The sequence below is a fragment of the Herpailurus yagouaroundi genome, unplaced genomic scaffold, assembly GCF_014898765.1.
Source record: "Herpailurus yagouaroundi ecotype Mexico unplaced genomic scaffold, PumYag 184, whole genome shotgun sequence".
NCBI lineage: Eukaryota > Metazoa > Chordata > Mammalia > Carnivora > Felidae > Herpailurus > Herpailurus yagouaroundi.
In genome coordinates this window covers 12,653,772-12,667,532 of record NW_024412415.1, presented here as the reverse complement: position 1 = coordinate 12,667,532, position 13,761 = coordinate 12,653,772, and the positions used below count along the sequence as shown (strand labels likewise).

At 35.5% G+C, this 13,761-nt stretch overlaps 1 pseudogene; it reads left to right on the top strand.

Annotated features, from left to right (window-relative positions):
• The first annotated feature begins 11,007 nt into the window (after positions 1-11,007).
• On the top strand, positions 11,008-12,166 carry LOC121042072 (elongation factor 1-alpha 1-like; annotated as a pseudogene).
• The last annotated feature ends 1,595 nt before the right edge of the window (positions 12,167-13,761 follow it).

The following is a 13,761-nucleotide window of genomic DNA, read 5'->3' as shown; positions in this document are numbered from 1 at the left end:
TTTCTTAGAAGATATTAAACCAAGATAGCTCTCTCTTCCACTTTTCCAATTTAGAAAAGGGAAACAGGAAAATATCTTTGTGACTTTCTCTCATAAAAGTCAGAACATCCTGTATATTTGAACCTTACATTGCTCAGATGTGGTACTTAAAATTTTTCTTCTTTTAAGATTTTTTTTCTTCCACCTTTGCTTATGTGTTGATCAGTATGCCAAAGAGAATATTGAGACTGAGAAACAGTAGTCTATGTTTATGGTGCTTTACTGGCACAAGATATAGAAAATAAACATCTTTAAAACTGTCAAGCAAGTTTCCCAATTAATGTATGCTTTTAAGAGTGAATACTGAGACAAAACTGAGAAAATGAAATTAAGGATCAAAGTATCCTTCATCCAAAAATACTTCTGTTTTAAAGAGGAAGAAATAACAAGTAATAGCTGCTTCTAATTTTAATATTGAGCTTGGTTCTTTAAGCCACCCTGTAGAAAATCCATTGGGAAGTAGACCCTAATGTGAAGGAGTTGAGTTAAGGTCTTTTAATTAAATTTAAAGATTTTTCTACCCATGGGAAAGGGCATAATTAGCTGTTTTCTAATGCATTTGACCTGAAGATGCTTGAATCAGCAGATAATTGAATGTATTAAAAGAAGTCGCAAATTCTAATTATGAGACTTAGTTGTTGAAGTAGGAGGGAAAAAAAGTGATTCATTATTTATTCAAGAGAGTTTATACAAATGTAGAAGGGGTAGAGAAACAGGCAATTACCAACTGTCTCAGGCCAAAGACTGTGTATCTTCACAGGGTGACTCTTAGGAGGAGAATTGAGAATCAGGCAGTTCAGGACTTGAGTCTATTTTGTTATTTCCACACAAGATCTCAATCTGAATGCCAAATAAATCACCACTTATAGAGTGAAGTGCTCACAGTAGTAGAATGTACCAGCTGGACTGATGCCTGCATCACAGATTAACTCTGATATATTGGGCTTTGGTATGTTGCTGTGATGTTTCTGAGGGCACATGAATCCAAATCTATAGGCTAACAAGCTGTGCTCAGATGGAGTCCTACTGAATAAGTACTTGGGTCGTATGGTGCTTACAAAATTCGAGTAAGGTGTGGTCTCCTTTTAAAGGAAAACAAGTTTTATAAACTCCAAGTGGGAAATTATTTAATTATTATATTACCTAAGTATTGATTCATGTTACAGCTATGAATTTAAATATATATTTTTACACTTACTAATTTGGGTACAATTTAAACAACAGTCTATAAAATAAATACAAGCAATGAACCAATAACAGTCAAATTAACAGAAATTAATGTGATGGATAATACTGTTTTGCTAAAAATGAATCTCCGCTCAAGACACAGGTATGGCATTGACTGCAAGGACACAGATTCTATTGAGTTTGTTATGCCTAAACTGTTGTGTGTCTTGTGGTGATTCAATTCTCCATCACTCTTCTTTATTTGAACTAATGCGAAACTGATCTTCTTTCATGCCATGAAGGTATTTGGTTTCCACTGGCATCAATAAATCATTTAAGTCAACCATTTATCTCTCTTATTAGGTCATGTATAAATACTGGAGTAATACCAATCTGAATAAAACTAAAACAAACATAAATTCAGATGCTAAATATCCTGTGTAGTATGTTGCATTATTTTACTCTCTTAGCAGATCAAGAAAGTATCATTTCATTCCTCATGCATTCATGCATTCATTTATTCAACAAATAGTGCTTGCTATGTATTAGCTACTACAAATGGTGATGAGTCTGCTGCTGACAAGGATGGCAATGGTGATGATGTTGATTGGTATTGCACAATCCTTGATCAAGAAAATAAAAAAACTTAAAATTAGATGTTCAGCGATAAACCATGTATTCAAAGCCCTATAATTTCAGGCTAGGTTAAAGTCATTAGAGAAGTGCATGAATATGGTTAAGAAGTTTGAAAATAGCAAAACACATCTCACTGGAATGAGAAATATGGCTCAAAATTAAAAATAATTATAACAACAATAACATTGATGATAATGATGCTTTACACATACTATTGTCTATCAGGTGCCAGTTACTGGTTCATCTTTACCTTATTTAATCTTCACAGCAACCTAATGAGATAGTTATTATTTTCATCATTTTATAGATAGGGTAATTGACACCCAAAAGCACACAGTGAATAGTGATAAAAGTAGGATTTTAACACAGGCAAAATAATTCTAAAATGTGTTTATATTTCTGCATAAAACTTTGTATATGAATTGGACATTTTTCATTATTAACAAATATGAACTGAGCACATACAATATATTGGATACCCTGGGATGCCAAGTTAAGTAGTTCACACAATAATGGTGTTTAATAAATTATACACACACACACACACACACACACACACACACATATCATAATAGTATGATGGTTAATTCTATGTGTCACATTGACTAGGTCACAGGGTGACCGGATATTTGGTCAAACTATATTCTGAATGTTTCTGTGAGTTGAAGAACAGACCAAAAACTTGAAAAGCTTCCAGTTTACCCATAAGAATATTTGCTGAGTTCGACTGCTGAGGGGGAGTCTGGTTAGCTGTGCCAAGTTTTCTAGAGGAGTGAGTGAAATATTCTGCTATTGCATGGGGCTTGGCTTTCTTGAGAAATCCCACTGGTCCATCCCTAAAGACTTTCACCATATCGGAAGGCCCATTATGCAGAAAGCCAAAGAACTTGGATGAGAATCTCTGAAAGGCAGACCTACATTCCTGAAAGTCTTCAGGACTGATGGACATATTGGAAAGACTCCTAATACATATCCCATGAGGCACATGCCTAAAGAAGAAGATGAACAAGAATTAGACTGAGTCTTTCTAACCCTGAATCCAAGTTTTGACCCAGCTCAATTTCTTGTTGAGTTGAGATGATCTACCCCTCATCCTATCTGTGGAATACAGGAAGGGAGAAACTATCACTGGTGCAATATTACATCCCCAGATTCTCTAGGCTCTTTATAATACATAATGTCCAGCACACAATTTTTTTTAAAATTACAAATGAGAAGACACTAGGAGATATCATAGAAACAGAAGAGAAATAACATCAAAACCATCATAAATAGACCCACATATGCTCTAGATATTGCAATTAACACAAAACACCTTGAAAATAGCTTTGATTCATATGTTCAAAAAAATAGGACAAAGTGCACCTAATAAATGAAAGGGTCAAGAATCTCAACAAAAATTGGCACCCATAAAACTAATTGAGAGGATATTATGGAACTTAAAAATTTTTAAATATATATACTTAAATATAACTATGTTAGAGGGGTTTTTTTTTATTTTTTTTCAACGTTTATTTATTTTGGGGGCAGAGAGAGACAGAGCATGAACGGGGGAGGGGCAGAGAGAGAGGGAGACACAGAATCGGAAACAGGCTCCAGGCTCTGAGCCATCAGCCCAGAGCCTGACGCGGGGCTCGAACTCACGGACCGCGAGATCGTGACCTGGCTGAAGTCTAACGACTGCGCCACCCAGGCGCCCCAATTAGAGGAGTTTAACAGCAGATAGCAGCCAGCAGGATTAGTAAAATGGAAAACATTGGGCAAATAAAATAGACACATGGGAACATGGCAAAGGCACTTATAGTTGGAATCCCAGAAGGAAAAAAAAAGTGAAAGAATGAGGCAGAAACAATATTTGAAGAGACAGTCAGTGGCTATTTTCTAAACCTGATAAAAGGCATCAACCCAAGGAATTCCGGTGAGGAAAGACACAATTCAAAGGAGGAAAAACACAAAGGAAATCTCATCGAGGCATATCATAGTAACAATGCAGAATATCAAGGACAAAAAGGAAGTCCTAAGAAGTGACAGGAATTAAAACAAAAATTACTTTAAAAGTAGTAACTATAAAAATGGCAACTAAATTCTCAACAGCACTGACGCGCACCAGAAACAATAGAATAACATTTCTAAGTGCTAAAAAAAAAAAAAAAAATAGCTGCCAACTTAAAATTCTATATGCAATAAAAATTTGTTTCAAAAAATAAAGGTAAAAGAAAGCCATTTTCAGATGAAAAGCCAAGATTTTATTTATATATATATATACATATATATATATATATATACATATATATATATATATATATATTTTTTTTTAATTAAGGAAAAAACTAAAGAGAGTTCTTCAAATAGAAAATCATTCCAGTTAAAATCTTGACAAGGTAAAAGACAAAGAAAAATATTATCAGCTCATTCTAAAGGAATGTTAGCTATATAAAATTACAATGTCTTTTTCAGTTAAAACACAGGTAAAACTAAAATGCTAAATAAAAATTACTTAAAAGGCAAGAGGGAATAAATTGAGCTTAAAGGTCTTAAGGTTCAAGCAGTATCAGGATTGAAATAAAAGTAATAATTTGTTTTAGACTTTAGTAAATCAAGAATGAATTATTACGTCTTGAATATCTACCAATATGATATAAAACTAGTTTGTGAATAGCAGTTAAAATGCTGATACCAACTATTTCATAATTTTAATATGACTGACAAAATATGAATGGTAATAGGTATAACAGGGCCCAGTCAGATGTCTGTTGGGCCTTAGATTATCAATTATATATTCAATTGTAGCTGAAAAGAATAAAATTTAAAGAGTTAAGGAAATTGCAGTATATATCATTGGAAATTATCTCTAAACCATAAGTTGTAATGAGATATTATGATGTTTTTAGCAATCTGGGAACAAAAGTACATCTCCTTTCAACATAAAGTCAACTTTCAATACTCAACTTGCATATGCACATTGAAGGATTCATAAAGAAAGCAGAGTACTTCTGGTAGCCAGGATCCCAAATACATAATGAAAATAATAAATATAAAATTTCATGAAAGGCAGTATGCCATGATACAATTATCAGGGAAATCTGCAAGAACAGGTGGAATCTAAAGTAGGCCCTCGAATATGAAAAATATATTTCATTTCTTGACAAATATGTGCTATGGAGAAGAGAACAAATGCATCTCCTAAATCTCTGGCTAGAAATGGAAAATGACATCTAATACTAATAATAAAGATCTAAATTTGAATATTTAACTACCTTGCTCACAGCAATATTAGTTTTTGAGAATGGAGAACTGGAAAGGATGAATGACGTGACTGAAGCTAATCTTGTTTGAAAAAGACACCTTCTTAAAGTTTCCTCTCACTTTATATTTTGCCACAAGTAGGGGATACAAGTTGGGCAATCTACATGGATCCTTTCTCCTGAGAAGCAAGAACATGAGAGAATTGAATACCAATTTGCCCAGTTAAATGATTAAAAGAGTGAAAAAAGAAACCATGAAGAAGTCTTCAGGTATCAGAGCTGTCTTCATAAAATGGCTTTTTATTCTAATAAAATGTTGAGGGTTAATTGTCGTACCTGACCTCCAAGATAAAACTAGAATTATTTTAAACAGTGATTATTAATGTTGATGATGAGTAAGAAGGCATACAATTGTACTTAGGTGTCTTTATTTCATCCAGTCTTGTCCTTAAAGCACCATCACTATTCATTATAGATTGGTTCATGGTTCTAATATGTTGCTTTAACATGCAATTTTTTGTTGTGCAGTATAACCTTGGATTGCGAGTAACTTGTTCTGCAAGTGTTCCACAAGGCGAACAAACATTTCTAATAAATTTTAACTTGATAAATGAGCAATGTCTTGCAATACAAGTAGTACATGACAATGAATGTCACATGATCACAACTGAGCCAATGGTTCTTGAAATTTGCTTTGGTATACAAGTGTTTTGGATTACAAGCATGTTTCCATAAGGAATTAGGCTCACAAACCATGGTTTTACTGTATTTATAAAAATGGTAAATTAGAGGAAGCACGTGTTCTTACACCAGTCTCAGTTAACCATGGCTGTAACCAGAGTCATTCATTTGAACCATGAATTTATTGTAGAAGTATCACTGTGCAATTGTTGACGGTTTCTCTAGATTGCATAAATAGTTTGTGGAGAGAAAAATGATTATATCTGTTTGCTTGGAAAACCCCAAACTATGAGGAAATATCCATTGTCCTTAATAATACAGTGCCAATGCTATGGCTGGATGTACAGCATGATAATATAAGTAATAGGTGACTATCCAAGGCTGCCGTGCCTTATAGGACCGGGGAAATAAATCTAGAGGTAAGATGTATGTTGCTCAGTCATATCCTCTAGGGAACATACAACAACTCCAGCATAATTATGCAGCGAGACTTGGAGTGGCAGTTATGGAATAACTAGCACTTCCATTTTCAACATTTGGCTATCTTTAAACTCAACTTTCTCTTGCACCAAATGTCTGAGAGTCTCTACAAAAAATGTTTAGCATATTTTCAACACAGTAACTTTACAAATACTTGATAATTTTAACTAAATTATAAACTTCAGATATACTTTGTAATTCCATGAAAACAGTGTTGCTCCTGAAACAAATCCTCCGTGGCTCTGAATCCCTAATTATATCTGGTTTTGTTTTAGATCTCAACTACATTTTTAAAAAACACTTTCATCATGTTTGAAGTGAAATAATTAATGAAATTTACACAAACAGTATTCTCTGAGGCATTGCTAACCAATCACCAAGGACAGCATACGAAATGTTTCTTAGAAGTGGCATGACAGCACATCATTCTAAATTTGGTTTCTCCCAGAGAGTCTAAAGGAACATTATCAAAAGATATGGCTCAATGATTATGTAGCCTCAAGTAACTGAATAATTAAGTTATGATTTAACCCAATAATATCATTGTCCTAATTTGCTATATATTGTGCAACTTTCCTTCCTACATGGAAGATATAAGGTGCATGAAACAAATCTGAAACAGTCTTCTCTAGAGCATACCATCCCAGACCACACACCCGGAAGTCCAATTCCACCCAAATTCAGCACTTATTCTAATAAGGTGAATCCTATATGCTGACATCCCTCATTAAAAATAGTCCTATAGCTAAAGATCAATAAGCACATATGACAAATTACAAGATAGCCAAATAGTAATGCAGAGGTCAAATTATTAGAGTAAGTTATGGATATTTTAATATCAATACTCTTAGTTTTTTGCTAGCCCTTGCACATTATTAAATGATTATTTTATGGCCATCATGCTAACCCTAAATGTCCTGAGAAGTCTTTAAGAATTGGCACTTAGAACTCAATCAGTGCTACCTGGAGTATCAGACAAACATAATGTTACCAGAGAAACGGGGTTCAAATATCAGGGGAAGCAACAGAAAAACTAAGTTTATATTGAGCCAATGGGCAGCTTCAATAGGGCTTAGATGTTGCTCCTACCCAAGCCCAAGATTGTCCCTAAAGTCTACCTGGGAGAGAATTAAGGAGACCCCATTGCCAAAGCTACAGAAATACACCCGAGGGGAGTTAGGCAGTTGCAAGAACCAAGTCAATCAATTCTTCCCACTTTCAACTGATCCTATCCTCACCCCTTAGCCAGATGCCCTTCATAGTGCTCAATCTTTAGGTGAGGGTAGCAAGAAGTTATAACTGCATGACAGAAATAAAATTATTAATTATGAATTAAAATTCACAGCCTCACCTTCCTCCTTTCCTCCAATTAGGAAAAATCCTGGCATTGCCTATTTGGCATTTCCGTCTTCTCTGATTTTAATCACAGAGGGGAAGAAATATATTAAGAAGAATGTTAAGAATGTGAGTAATGGAGGGGAGCCTGGGTGGCTCACTCAATTAAGCACCTAACTTCAGCTCAGGTCATGATCTCACAGTTTGTGGGTTCGAGGCCCACACTGGGCTGTGTGCTGACACCTCAGAGCCCAGAGCCTGCTTCAGATTCTGTGTCTCCCTCTCTCTCTGTCCCTCCCCCATTCACAGTCTGACTCTTTCTTTCTCAAAAATAAATAAACAGTAAAAAAAAATTTTTTTTAAGAATATAAGTAATGGAAAAAGAGGTTTTGGAGAGGTTGGGCATGTTTGAGAGGTAGAGAAGAAAATAAGGAATAGGGTATGGAAACAAGCAGCACTAGGGGTAAAGGATTGGATGTTCTTTCAAGTTCTGCAAGAAAGGAAGCAAGAAGTGACCACTGGAACTGTATGAAATTACTTTTGGTCACTTGACTGTGCTTTCTTGATTGTGACACCTCACCAGGACTGGAATTTTCAGGCATAGCCCAAAGCATTAGTGAAACAGTGGGTGAGAAAGATAGGAGCAGGGCCTGATCAACAATCACAGGATTGGGTGGAGCCTATGAGACCTACTGAGGAGGAATAGATTAGATGGGGAATAGAACAAATATAATCAAAGACAAATCCAAGATTATGACCAGTATTCAGAAATTGTTCAGTTTTACATTTGGAGTGGGACAATAATTATACAAAAGTTTTCTACATTGTCCCCTTTTATACATCACTGAGATCATGGTATACCTTAAAATGAATACATAGCTTAATGTAGCTTTTTCTTTGTAAAGCTATTATTGAGCCAATGGTGAATCATAATCTATTGTCAGTTCCATGAATATAAGAGAACTGTCTATTTTTATCATTATCATTATATTATTATTAGCTATCCAGCACAAACTATTGTACACTATTGTGTACAAAGCTGTAACATAATAAGTGCTCAATAAGTATTTATTGAATAATCAGTAGTGTCTCAGAGTTGAAGAAAAAGATCAATGGAAAAAACACAGCTTATTTTTTTCCTAGAAATTTTTACTTTTAATGTGTGCCACATGGGGTAAATCTATTATAAAGGTTACTGAATTTAATTGTGCATTATATACATTATTATGTTAATTTCACAGGTAAGGAGACTGAGTCTCAGAGAGGTTAAAAAATTTGGTGAAAGTTCCAAATTAGGAAAGAGATGGAGCTGCTTTCGAACCCAGGTCTAAGGACTCAAGAGCACAAAGTCTTAGCATTATACTATGTTGTTTCAAAACAAGAATTCAGTAGACCAAATTGAATGAAAATTTGGAGGAAAGAAACAGAAGCAGAATCCAAGAACAGGGTCTGAGTGGAAGGGTTATAGACGGAGTCCTAGAGCAATGAGAAAACATGAGATCATATCAGGGGCTGTCCCTGCCCTGAGTTAAAGACCAAATGAAATGGGCCTATGACTACTAAGAAAATCTTCATTGTCATCACCATTCTTTTATCCATGTAATACTCGATCCTAGATTCCTCACAAAGAATGCACAATACCCCTGCCCCAATTTTCAGATCTGTGTAACCCAGCAACTTGAACATATCACATAGTATAATTTAAGGCATTAATTTTCCAAATAGTGCTTTATTGATTCAATGACCAAAATAAGTTTCCAAAAGTGCTTAACACACTCCATGGGAATAATTTGTTATACTGGAATAAAGTAGACCTTTCTAAATCAGCGTGACTTACAGACATACATACTTTGCATTTAGATTACATGAGTCAAAAATGTCACATTACAGTTCACAGATGTTATTTACATAAACAAAGGGAATTGATGCCAATCAATTCCTGCTAATGTACAATAAGCGCAGAATAGCAAGAGGACAATGGCCTATATTCAGTAGCCCCCAAGCCAGTTGTAAAGAGGCACCAACTAAAGTGATAGGAAGTGATATCACTTCCCGTCTGCACACGGTTCTGTTGTGCAGTTTCATCCATTTCCTGGGACCTCTCCTTGTAAGCTATGAGCCTTCTTTCTCCTGGCTACAATGCATCCTACACTTGATAACAAATTGCAGCTGTCCACTAGTTTATTACATCTTCTCAAAGACCAAAGCAAATCCATACTTGTGTAAATGTGCCTTTTTCTTGGTAGAAGTTGAAATTGGTTACACATAGTTAATCATACCATAGTGTCACCTCTACAGTCAGAAACTGTCATTAAGTATCTCCTTAGTCTGCTCCAAACTCAATAATCCCAATGAGTTCAGTGTTTCTCAATCAACCGTCTAATCATTTTCATTTTTATTCTCATTTCCTCTGGACCCTATCCAAATTCTCTGTATCTCAGATAAATAATAGGAGTGAAATTAATCTCACCACAATAGCAGTTAAGACTAAAACCACATGAACTATATTGGGAGAACCACTTCTTTTTTCAATGCTTGCCTTTTAGAGCTTGATTTGAAATAGTGAGCACATGTTATTAACTTTGTCACCTCATAATCTAAGGCCTTATCAAACTATGTTTATAGAATCTGACTTAATAACACCAGCTCATATTCAAGTTCTACTAACTGCCCCAAAACAGTGTTCCAGATTTTTTTCCTGAGTGAATTATACTGAACATTATCAATTAAAATATTAGGCTTAATAATCTATCCAATTGCTAATGAAATTTTAAGTTTAATTACTATCTATAGGATCCTAGTCTAAGTTGTACTGTCCACATGGAAGTATGTGTGTGTGTATAAGAAAAAATTTCTAAGACTAGCCAATCATAAAGTCATGAAATCTTAGAGGCAGAAGAACATTATGTTAGATTCTGTTCCTCCAGAGGCACCAGACTAGTTAAACCTTGATTTCCAGAAAAGGACAAGTAGATTCTGTGGTCTTATAGTATACATTCCATCTCATCTTCAAGAATGTGGATTCTAATGAGCTTGACATCGATACTATAATGAGGAAATAATAAAAAATACAGTCAAAGATTATTCCAAAGATGCATCAAAGATATTCATCATGGAATTGAAGACAGAGGAAATAATTATGAATTATAAATTATAATTATGTAATTATAAATTATAAATTCCCTAAATAAAATTGCCAAAATTAAGTGTATGATTAAATGCTTCTACTGGAACCAGCCATTTTTAACTTAATTAACAGAGGGAAATAAATCCTCCATATATAATTTTAGTGTAGTTTTTTCTGCCATGAGTTTGCTGCTAGAACACAGGGGCCATGAAAACTACTGCTAAATCTAAGCCAAATAGGGAAAGGAAAAACTCATATTAACATCAGCATCATTAGACATGTGATCCAGGCAAGTCCATGCCTACTGGCCATCTGATCTACAAATGTGGGGAGACTGACAAAAAGAACATTGAAGAATTTGAGAAGGAGGCTGCTGACATGGGAGAGGGCTCCTTCAAGCATGCCTGGGTCTTGGATAAACTGAAAGCTGAATGTGAGCAAGGGATCACCATTGATATCTCCATGTGGAAATTTGAGACAGTATTATGTTTCCATCATTGATGCCTCAGGATATAGGGACTTTATCAAAAACATGATTAGAGGCACATCTCAGGCTGTGCCTAAAATTTTCAGGCCCGATTGCTGCTGCTGGTATTGGTGAACTTGAAGCAAGTATATACAAAAATGGGCTGGCCTGTAAGCATGCCCTTCTGACTTACACACTAGCTATGAAACAACTAATTGTTGGTGTTAACAAAATGGATTCCACTGAACCACCCTTCGGCCAGAGAGGTATGGAGGAGATCATTAAGGAAGTCATTATGTACATTAAGAAAACTGGTTGCAACCCGGACCCGGCAGCATTTGTGTCAATTTCTGGTTGGTATGGTGACAACATGCTGAAACCAAGTACAAACATGCCTTGGTTCAAGGGATGAAAAGTCATCAGTAAGATGGCATTGCCTGTGGGACAATAGTGCTTGAAGCTCTGGATTGCATTCTGCCACCAAGTTATCCAGCTGACAAGCCTTGGGTTTGTTCTAGGATGTCCACCAAATTGGTGGTGTTGATACTATCCCTGTGAGACTGTGTTTTCAAACATGGCATTGTGGTCATTTTTGTTACCATCAGTGTTACAACTGAAGAAAAGTCTGTTGAAATGTTCCATGAAGGTGGAGTGAAGCTCTTCTTCAGGACTGTGTGGACTTCGATGTCAAGAATGTGTCTGTCAAAGGTGCTCATCATTGCAATTTGGATGATGATAGCAAAAATGACCCACCAATGAACTAGCCGGTTTCACTGCTCAGGTGATTACCTTGAACCACCCACACCAAATCAGTGCTAGCAATGAACCTGTGCTGGAGTGTTGGTCACGCAGCTCACATTGCTTGCAAAGTTTACTGAGCTGAAGAAGATTGATCACCATTCTGGTAAGAAGCTGGAAGATGGCCTCAGATTTTTGAAATCTGGTGACGCTGTCATGATTGATGCACTTCTTGGAAAGCTTGTATGTTGAGAGCTTCTCTATCTCCTCTGGGTCATTTGGCTGATTTTTTTAAGTGTTTATGTAATTTTGAGAGACAGAGACAGAGCACAAGCCAGGGAGGGATAGAGAGAGAGAAGGATATGTAGAATCCAAAGCAGGCTCCAGGCTTTGAGCTGTCAGCACAGAGCCTGACACGGGGCTCAAACCCATGAACCACGAGATCATAACCCAAGCCGAAGTCAGACACTTAACCAACTGAGCTACCCAGGTGCTCCTAGGTAATTGTTTTTTCCAACAGACCATTGCTGTGGGTGTGTCATCAAATCAGTGGACAAGAAGGTTGTTGGGGCAGGTAAGATACCCAAGTCTTCTGATAAAAAACTCAGTAGGCTAAATGAATATTATCCCCAATACTTGCCACCCAGTCTTAATCAGTGGTGGAAGGTCTAGAACTGCTTGTCTCCATTGGCCAATTAAGTTTAATGGTAAAGTCTGGTTAATGATTATAATGCAATGTAAAACTTTCAGGGAGAAAAGAGGATGTTTTGTGGATCATTTGTTGTTGTTGCTGTTGTTGTTGTTGTTGTTCTTGTTCTTGTTTTCCTGTGGCAAATTTACATTACTAGTTTTTAAAATCAGTACTTTTTAATGGAAACAATTTGACCAAAAAAATCTGTCACAGAATTTTAAGACCTATTAAAATAAAGCTGACTGAGAAAAAATTCTGGGTAAAAAGTAAAATACAAACTATAGATATAAGATCAGTCCCCCAAATCAAAAGAAAATGAAGATAAGTAGATACTGTATAAATATATACACATATAGAAATGTAGAAAAATGATTGAAGGTAATTGATAGCAGTAATTATCTCTTGATAGTTAAAGGTGATTTTTGTTTCTTTTTCCTAAATTTCCCTGTTTTCATACGTGTGTGTGTGTGTGTGTGTGTGTGTGTGGTCTTTTTACTTTTTATTTTATTTGTTTGTTTTTTAATTTATTTTTTGAGTATAGTTGACACACAATGTTACATAAATTTCAGGTGTATAATTTAGTGATTTGACAAATTTATGTATTATGCTATGTTCAGCACAAGTGTGGCTACTGGCTGTCCTGTTACATCACTATTACAAAATTATTGACTTTATTATTTGTGCTGTGCCTTTTATTCCCATGACATTCATTCCATAACTGGAAGCCTGTATCTTCCATGCCCCTTCACCGATTTGGCCCAACCCTAACCCTTTTCCTTCTGGCAATCATCGGTTTGTTCTCTGTGTTTATAGGTCTGATTCTGCTTTTTGTTTGTTTATTCATTTGTTGTTGTTTTTTAAATTCCACTGCCTCTGAATTACTTCTCTAATTTGAAATTAAACTACTTTTATTCTAAAATTTTGTAAATACACAAAATTAATCATTAGTCTTCTTTTTGCATTCCTTAGCCTGATTGCTCAAAAACCAAGGCATTTAATTTCATAGCTAATCTGAATCACTAACTAAAAACACATAACAAAAGCACCCTCCACTCCCACAATTGTCATTTCTCCATGGGTGACATCAAGCTAATATCTGAACCACAAAAAGGACAAAAAGATCTATAGAAATCTTGGAAATATGTGGAAGGTGAGT